At 48.6% G+C, this 9,870-nt stretch overlaps 1 pseudogene across 1 annotated transcript; it reads right to left on the reverse strand.

Moving 5' to 3' along the window:
* Positions 1 to 7,990: 7,990 nt before the first annotated feature.
* Positions 7,991 to 8,252, reverse strand: LOC308251465 (coiled-coil-helix-coiled-coil-helix domain-containing protein 7-like; annotated as a pseudogene). Its single transcript has one exon. The product of its transcript is annotated as a coiled-coil-helix-coiled-coil-helix domain-containing protein 7-like (transcript).
* Positions 8,253 to 9,870: the final 1,618 nt, after the last annotated feature.

The raw sequence follows: 9,870 nt of genomic DNA on the forward strand, positions 1-9,870 counted from the left end.
GATGAGGTTGAGGCACGTGAGCCCCTCACCCACAGCCCGGACAGCCTGTGTCCCCAATACCCAGTAAACAGGAGCCCACTCCACCCTGAGCCCCTGAGCAGGAGTCTGCAGAGGGCTGAGTTGGAAACACAGCGAAATTACTGCTGCCAGCCCTCCCAGTGTGTGCCAGATCCCACCAGCCCTTAGTAACAACCACAGCTCCTGATGACCGAAGCTGGAAGTGTCACCAAAATCGGCATTTCCAGAGTGCACGCTCTGTTCCAGACACTGTCCCCTATGTTTTTCCTGGGAGGTCTGTGCTGTTATGGCTCCGGTGAGGCACAGAGAGGCTGAGGACCAGCCTAGACCCACAGAGCGGAGCCTGGACTGGAAACCAGGACTCTGAGAATTGAGTTGCGCTCAGCCAAGGCTGCCCTGAAGTCTCAGGTCAGGGTCCCCTCTGCCCTTCCATCACAGGCTGTTAGAGGAGTGAGGGGCCTGGAGGTCAGGGGATTTCTCAGAGTGGAAACCCCTCCCTGACACAGGCTGGCCTTGCACACTCATTCCTGTATGGGAGAGCCACCTTGGTTTGGGGTTATGCTAAGGGTTAGTTTTTCCTTTACTCTGTTTGTCTCTGTCTCCCTTTCACCTCCCTCCTCTGGCCCTGGAGGCTGCTCAGAAAAAGTCTCCCTCCTTTATTCATTCCTCCTTCTTCTTTCTCTCCTTCCTCCCCTTACCACTTTTCTCTCCTCCTCCAGGCAGCCCTCCAGCTTTCACTCTAGGGACCAGAATTGGGGAACAGATGACTCCCAGGGTTTAGAGTCAGTACTCCTGCCCCTTGGCAGCTCTGTGGCCCTGGACAATTCATGTTATCTATATGCTCTTTGGTTTCCTCATCAGGAAAAACAAGGGTCCTATCCCCTATCTTGGTTGCCCCTGTGGCCCCAGCACCTAGCTGAGCCTGGCACACAGCAGATGCTCAATAAATGTATATTCAATGGATGTTTTTCCTTTTAATTATTCGCCCATTGATTACTCCTTGTATGCTCAAAATCTGACACTCCTAAAGAAACTCCCAGGACTCCCAGAGTAACACTCACCTCCTCCCCAGGACCTGCAAGGCCCAGCCAACATCTCTCTGCTCCTCACCAAGGCCAGCTCCTTCCCAACTTACGGCCTTTGCACATGCTGTTCCTTCTGCCAGAAATGCTCTTCCCACTCACCTGCTTTGCTTTTCATCCTTAATAGGACCGCTGAGAAGTTACATGAGGTTCCCCCTCTGGGCTCCCTCCCCTCCTGTGTCCAAGGGTTTACATTTAAACTGTGATGGCCCAGCCGGTATGGCTTAGTGGTTGAGCACCAACCCATGAACCAAGAAGTCACCAGATTGATTCCCAGTCAGGGCACAAGCCTGCGTTGCGGGCTCAATCCCCAGTAGGGGGTGTGCAGGAGGCAGCCAATCAATGTTTCTCTCATTGATGTTTCTATTTCTTATTCCCTCTCCCTTCCTCTCTCTCTCTCTCAAATCAATTTAAAAAATAAAAAATAGCCCTAACCGATTTGGCTCAGTGGATAGAGCATCAGCCTACAGACTGAAAGGTCCCAGGTTCGATTCCGGTCAAGGGCATGTACCTTGGTTGCAGGCACATTCCCAGTAGGAGGTGTGCAGGAGGCAGCTGATCGATGTTTCTCTCTCATCGATGTTTCTAACTCTCTTTCCCTCTCCCTTCCTCTCTGTAAAAAAATCAATAAAATATATATTTTTTAAAAAGCCTTGGTCAGTTGCTCAGTGGTTAGAGCATTGGCCCATTGACCTGAGGGTTGCTGGCTTGAAATTGGGTCCAGGGCACATACCTGGGTTGTGGGTTTGCGCCCCACCCCCCACTTAGGGCATCTCTCTTACATCGATGTTTCTCTCTCTTTTCCCCTCACTTCTCCCTTCCACTCTCTCTGAATAGCAATGGAAAAAATATTCTCAGGTGAGGATTAACAAAAAATAAATAAATAAACTGTGATGGTTAATTATGTAATTGACTGCTTAACTCCTGTTTTCCCACACATTCTCCATGTCAGGAGGGCAGGACTTGCTATCTGCTCTTTCTGCACCTTGGACTACAATTGGCACGCATTAAGTGCTCAATAAGTGCTTTTGAATGAAATGAATGAGTGACACGTTATACACTCTCCTGCCTGATTCCTCCCTGTGCTCCAGTTTATCAGAGTTTTCCGAATTAAACCCACTCCTCTTAGTGAGGTTCCAAGCAGAGAAAGTGGCACAGTCACCTCCCTATTTTTCCACTCCATGCTCCTGTTAATATAATCAAAATGTTTTCACTTTTTTCTCCCCTTTTTATGTTTTTCTCATTCAAGAGAGGAAAATGTTAAATTGTGTTGATGTAGTCAGAAGTGTTTTAAGCTTCCAAACAATTCAAACTTGAGAATCAAGTGATCGCAGAAGAGCTAAAAAAGCACATTCTCGTTTATTAGGAGGAGAAATAAAATGCCATTTCAATGTGACAGAGGCTTGTTAATGCCGGAATATAAAGATAGACACTTCCTGTCCTTCACACGCAAACTTCACCCACAGCTGTCGGTGCCAGGCCCTCCAGAGCGGTGGAGGCAGAGTAGCCACAAAGGGAATGTAATTGCTCGGAGCTGAAGCCCGACATGTTCCTGGGGCCATGCCAAGATGGAATGAAGGTCATGGAGGATCGAGATGCTGTGGGAGGGAATTGCCCTTGAGGCCCTTTCAGGAGATAGGAGGGCCCAGGCTCCGTCTCCTGGGGAAGGGATTCTCATTTCCTGTTGCATATTATGTGGGGGTGGAGGGGGAGGGGTGGAGGGCGTTCTCCTATTGGTCAGGTCTTGAAGGAACGTATGAGGGAGGTCTCTAGTGAGCATTTGAGTACTCACTGTGTGATCTTGGGTACATTGCATTCCATCTCCTTGTCTCAATTTTCCCATCTGCCAAATATGAACAATATTTTCATTTTAACATTGTAATATGAGCTATGATTATTTGCTGTTATTATTAGCTCTTCTTATTGTTTTTGTTGTTGCTTTCACAACCCAAGTGGGGTGCCTGCCCAGCCCATGGACTTTTCCTGAGAATTGCCCTGACCCTCCACCTCACTAACACAGCACCCCTGCCTCATTCACACTGTGACCCCCACCTTCCTGTCTTAACAGGTGGACCAGGCATAGGCTGAGCCAATCAGATTCTTTCCTCTTGGATTTGGGAGTGAGGACCCCAACACAACCATTCCAGGTTCCAGACACTTCAGACCACACCCCTGCCTTGTGGGAGGGACAAGCACACTGAGGAATAAAGATGATGTTGAAAATTGTGACACAAAGAAAGAAAAGCATCCTATATAATAAAAGCCTAATATGCAAATTGTCCCCTCAACTGGGAGTTTGACCAGGAATTTGACCACTCACTATGACGTGCACTGACCACCAGGAGGCAGCACAGAACATGGTGGACGTCGGCGCTGTGACACTGGCAGCGGGCGGCAGTGGAAGCACTACCAGCCTCGATAGGCCCCAAGGAGAGCGGGACCGCAGCGGGATGGTGGAGCAGGTGAGCAGGTGGCGCCAGGCCAAGGTGTGTGCGAGTGGGGCCCAATCACCCCGCTGATCACCCAGCAGATGGCGTCCAGCAGCGGTGGCGGGGCCACCTCCTGGCTTCCAGGCGCTGAGGGAGCCGGGCGGGGGCCCGATGACTCAGGTGGAGGGGGGCACGTGGGGGATTGGGGACCCAGGTGCTACCCAGGGCCCAGAGGTCAGATGGGACCTGCCTCTTTCCACGCCAGACACTCATGCTTCAATCACCAGCCAGGCCTAGGGACTGCACCTGTGCACGTATTTCATGCACCCGGCCTCTAGTGGTAACATAATGGAAAGGTAGATGTTGGGGAGACTTTAGCCAGAGTGGCTGGCTGTGGGGAGCTCTCTGAAGAGTTAAGAGATGGCATGGAGGGCAGGAGGGAACAGCAGGATCAAAGGCAGGGCCAGGAATTTGGATTTCACCCTCAGGGCAATGAAAAGAAACTAAAGGGATTTTTAACAGGGAAGGGATTAAACCTGTGGCTTAACAGTGTCCATCTGGAAGATGGAGGAACCTTTGTCAGTCTGTGTTCACCTCACAATTCCAACTGCACACCCACTCATTTATGGGAAGTTGCTCATTGGAGGCTGGATTTTGAACCTGTGTCCCAGTTCTGCAGGGAAAGGTGCTGTAATTGATTAGTGATGCCTGGGTCTTATCTCCTTGGGATAGTTTTATTATTGATTAGTGATGCCTGTCATGGGGAGCTGAGGAGAATATGGGGATTTGTGTGTTACGTTTGCCATCCCAAGGTTAAGGGGCTGCTTCTGCTCAGAGAAAACCTTCTACACTCTCCTGGAAAAGACAGTAGGATGAATCCTGGACTCAGACAGATCAGGGCTCAAATTTTGGCTGAACTGCATCTTCCCTATAAGACTTTAGGCAAGTCACTTCCTGTCACTGAGCTTCATTCCCTCCTCTGCAAAGAAAGAACAGAAATCTCTCCCTCCTGGGGTTGTTCTGTGGACTGTGTGGTATGTGTGCCATGCCCAGCATGCAATAGTGCTTGGCTATGGTTGATGTTAGCCTCTCCAGACCTCCCTCCCTGTAGCCCAGGGTCTAAAGCTGACTCAGTTTTATCTCCAGACCCAGCTCCAGGGTTGGTTCCAACTCTGTTCTCCAAATCTGGCAGATACCCTCGGCTGCATCTTGCACCTGGGTTCTGTCTCCAGAGCTCTCAAATCTTTGGCATCCACCATCCAGTTATGCCCCCACCCGGTGGCAGTGCACATAAAACAAAGCAGGCACAGGGACAGATGGGCTTGGGACTCAGTTTGGGAGGGGTGTCCCACACCTGGCCCCAACTCACTTCCCTCCACCTGGGCCTGCCAGGGAGGGTGCTCCTTGCCAACCACAGTGGGGGCTGTCCCCATGCCTGGCTGCCTCCCAAGTCTTGGCCTGGTGTTACAACCTCAACATTTATGTCTGCAGGTGACTGAGATCACGTTACCTCCTTTGTTACCTGGCATGGACTAGGGCAGTGGTCAGCAAACTCATTAGTCAATAGAGTGGCAAACCGCGGCTCGCCAGCCGCATGTGGCTCATGAGCCGCAGTTTGCCGAACACTGGACTAGAGGGACTTTGGGGAACTGTGAGGAGGAGGAGGAGGGGATACCTCCAAAGCATCTTGCTGGTGCCTGAGCCAGGGTAACTTTGGGAAGCAACAAATGCTCAGGATGAGACAAGGGTGGACCAACCTGGGATACAAGGGGCAGAGGTGATCTCCCTCTGCTACTCAGTTCTCACCTGGTCCCTTAACTCCCATCCCTACCTCTCACCCCAACACTCCATCCTCCACTCAGCAGTCAGAGGGAACATTTCAAAACACAAACTGTATCCTGTCCCTATTCTGCTTAGTTCCTTCTGTGGCTGCTTTTGCCCCCGGGGAAATGAATGGATGGATAGATGAGTGAATTAATTAATGAATTAATTGCACTTGTCAGCCTGTTTTACACATGGAGCCAGAGAAGTCTCTGTAGAACTTGAATCAGAATATTAGGTCACTGGGTCCTGTCTCTCTTCCACAGGTCCCCAGTGCTCTCTTAATAAAGTCCACATTCTCCACATGGCCCACAAGCCCCTGCCCTGCCCTCAACTCCTCCCTCTCCCCCGTGCTCACTTTGCTGCAGCCATATGGCCCTCACTCTTTCTCCAACATGCCAACATGGTCCTGCCCCAGGGCCTTTGCACAGGCTGTGTCAGTGGCCTGACACACTGTTTCCCAAACTCTTTTCTAAAAATAATTTTTTAGTCTAGCCAGTTTGGCTCAGTGGATAGAGCATCGGCCTGCAGACCAAAGGGTTCCTGGGTTCGATTCCAGTCGAGGGCACATACCTCAGTTGCAGTCTTCTCCCCAGCCCAGGTCCTGGTGGAGGCAACCAATTGATGTGTTTCTCTCAAATTGATATTTCTCTCTGTCTTTCCCTCCCTCTTGCACTCTCTCTAAAAATTAATGGGAAAATATCCTCAGGTGAGGATTAAAAAATAAATAAATAAATTTTTATTTTTCAATTACAGTTTATGTACAATATTATATTAGTTTCAGGTGTACAACCCAGTGGTTAGACATTTATATAACTTACAAACAGATCACCCCAATAAATCTAGTACTCACCTGATGCCATACATACTTATTAGAATATTATTGACTACTAGAGGCCTGGTGCACGAAATTCGTGCACCGGGGGGGGGGGTTGTCCCTCAGCCCAGCCTGCACCCTCTTCAATCTGGGACCCCTCGAGGAATGTCTGACTGCCCGTTTAGGCCCGATCCCTCTCACAATCCAGGACTGCTGGCTCCCAACTGCTCGCCTGCCTGCCTTCCTGATTGCCCCTAACTACTACTGCCTGCCAGCCTGATCACCCCCTAACTGCTCCCCTGCCAGCCTGTTTGCCCCTAACTGCCCTCCCCTGCAGGCCTGGGTCCCTCCCAGCTGCCCTTCCCTGCAGGCCCAGTCACCCCCAACTTCCTTCTTCTGCTGGCCTGGTCCCTCCCAACAGCCCTCCCCTGCAGGCTTGATCGCCCACAACTGCCCTCCCTTGCAGGCCTCGTCCCTCCCAACTGCCCTCCCCTGCTGGCCATCTCGTGGTGGCCATCTTGTGTCCACATGGGGGCAGCCATCTTGTGTGTTGGAGTGATGGTCAATCAGCATATTACTCTTTTATTAGATAGGATATTCCCTGTGCCGTACTTTACATCCTCATGACTATTCTGTAACTACCAATTTGTACTTCTTGATCCCGTCACCTTTTTCACCCGTACCCCTAACCCCCTCCCACCTGACAACTGTCAAACTGTTCTCTGTATCTGAGTCTGTTTCTATTCTGCTTGCTTGCTCATTTATTTTGGTTTTTAGAATTCACATATAAGGGAAATCATCTGGCATTTGTCTTTCTCTGTCTGTTTTATTTCACTCAGCACAGTACCCTCCCTGCCCATCCATGTTATTTCAGATGGCAAGATTTCATTCTTTGTTATGCTGAGTCATATTCCATTGTATGTGTATGTACACACACACACACACACACACACACACACACACACACATAATTCCCTTCTTCTATATTCATTCATCTATTGATGGACATCTAGGTTGCTTCCATATATTAGCGAATGTAAATAATTCTGCAATGAACATATGGATGTGCATGTCTTTTCAATTAGTGTTTGGGGTTTCTTCAGATAAGTACCTAGAAGTGGAATTGCTGGGTCCTTCTCTCTCTCTCTCTCTCTCTCTCTCTCTCTCTCTCTCTTTTAAAAATATTTTTTTATTGATTTCAGAGAAGAAAGGAGAGGGAGAGAGAGATAGGAACATCAATGATGAGAGAGAATCATTGATTGGCTGCCTCCTGCAAACAGCCTACAGGGGATCGAGCCCACTACCTGGGCATGTGTCCTGACCTGGAATGAAAGCCTGACCTCCTGGTTCACAGGTTGACACTCAACCACTGAACCACACCAGCTGGGTGAGGTCTTGTTTTATCTATTCATATGTCTTTTGATTGAAGCATTCAATCCATTTGCATATAAAGTAATTGTTGATAGATAAATGTACTTATTGCCATTTTATTATTCATATTTTTTTCTTTTTCCCCCTTCTTCTTAAAGAAGACCCTTTAGCATTTTTTAAAATATATTTTTATTGATGTCAAAGAGAAAGGGAGAGGGAGAGAGATAGAAACATCAATAAGAGAAAATCATTGGTCGGCTGCCTCCTGCACGCCCCCTACTGGGGATCAAGCCAGCAACTCAGGCATATGCCCTTGACAGGAATAGAACCTGGGACCCTTCCGTCCACAGGCCAATGCTCCATCCACTGAGCCAAACCAGCCAGGGCCCTTTAACATTTTTTTATTGAAATTATTTATCACCTTTTAACTTAATCAATTTTAATGCAAACATTTAATAGGGCATCTTTCCCATTGTTCCCAAGATTTCATCTCTTTCTGCTGCTGTTGGCATTGTTGACTTCACTCCATTCTGTCTTGTCTGCACCATGATAGAATTCCAAAATTTCCGGCAGTTTTTGTACTTCAGGAAGTAATTGGAACACCTTTCCCTGTCATAGTTATTTTTATCCACATCTCTATCTGGTAGAAGCATCAGATTCCAACAAGCAAGAATGTGTGTCAGGACCTCTCAGTCTCCGTGCTACCACTGGCATCCTAACAGTCATCTTACTTGCGGTGTTGCGCTGCCAGACACTGGCAGTCTCCAGCTCCGGACACTTCCGTCTCTCATGCAGCTGGACTCGGTGTGCATCCCAACGTGCTGCCCTTTCTTATTTCCTGTAATACGGGTTTGGTGGTGATGAACTCCTTTAGCTTTTTCTTGACTGGGAAGCTCTTCGATTCTAAATGATAGTTTTTCAGTAAAGTAATCTTGGTTGTAGATCCTTGCTTTTCATCACTTTGAATATTTCTCTCCACTCACTTCTTGCCTGTGAAGTTTCTGTTGAGAAATTAGCTGAAAGTCTTATGGGAGCTCCTTTGTAGGGTAACTAACTGCCTTCCTCTTGCTGCTTTTAAGATTATCTTTTTCTCTTTTTAAATCCTCACCTGAGGATATGCTTATCGAGTTTAGAGAGAGGGGAATGGGGGAGGGTGAAGAGAGAGATATAGATACAGGGGGAGAGAGACAGAGAGGGGGAGAGAGAGAGAGAGAGAGAGAGAGAGAGAGAGAGAGAGAGAGAGAGATTGACTAGTTGCCTCCTGTACATCCCAACCAGGGACTGAACTCACAACCTAGGTATGTGCCCTGACTGGGAATCAAACCCATAACCTTTTGGTATATGGGACGATGCTCCAGCTGAGCCACATTGGCCAAAGCTCTCTTTAGGTTCATCTTGTTTGGGACTCTGCACTTCCTGGACTTGTGTGTCTACTTCCTTCACAAGTTCAGGTAAGTTTTCTGTCATTATTTTTTCCAATAGGTTTTCAATTTCTTGCTCTCTCTCTTCTCCTTCTGGCAGCCCCCATAATGCAAATGTTGGTATGCTTGAAGTTATCCCACAGGCTCCTTATACTATCCTCATTTTTTAATTCTTTTTGCTGTTACGATGTGATGTTTTCTGCTTCCTTATCTGCCAAATCACTGCTTCTACTGTTGATTCCTTGTAATGTAGACTTCATTTCTGACTGGTTCTTTTTTATGTTTTCTAACTCCATTCTTATGTTTCTATCTCTTTGTTGAATTTCTCACGGAGGTCTTTGAGCATCCTTATAACCAGTGTTTTGAACTCTGCATCCGGTAGATGGCCTGTCTCCATTTTGTCTAGTTCTTTTTTCTGGAGTTTTGTTCTGTTCTTGCATCAGGGACATGTTTCTCTGTCTCATGTTGGCTGCCTATCTGTTTGTCTTTATGTATTAGGTAGAGCTGCCATATCTCCTTGGCCTCACACAATAGGTGTCCTGCAGGGCCTAGTGGCGCAGCCTCCCCAGTGCCCCGAGCTGGGCGCTTTGGGTGCACCCCTTGTGTGGACTATGTGCACCCTCCTGTTATAGTTGAGCCCTGACTGCTGTTGGTACATCAACAGAGGGATTTACCCCCAGGCCAGTGGGCTGTGAGGACTGCTCACGACTAGTATGAAAGGTCTGCTGTGCAGGGGCTGACTCCATAGAGCAGGACTCCGGTCAGGGGCTCCGTTGCCTGCTGAGTCCACCCCTTGAGTGTGTCGCTTGTGGAGTGGTCAGGTGGTGCGTCAGCATGGTTGGTCTAAAGGAGTCCACCAGGTTCGCTGGCTCTGGGGCCTCCTGGGAGGTGCAGGCCAAGGTCAGCCACCA

This window comes from Plecotus auritus, assembly GCF_963455305.1.
Source record: "Plecotus auritus genome assembly, chromosome: 6".
NCBI classification, from domain to species: domain Eukaryota; kingdom Metazoa; phylum Chordata; class Mammalia; order Chiroptera; family Vespertilionidae; genus Plecotus; species Plecotus auritus.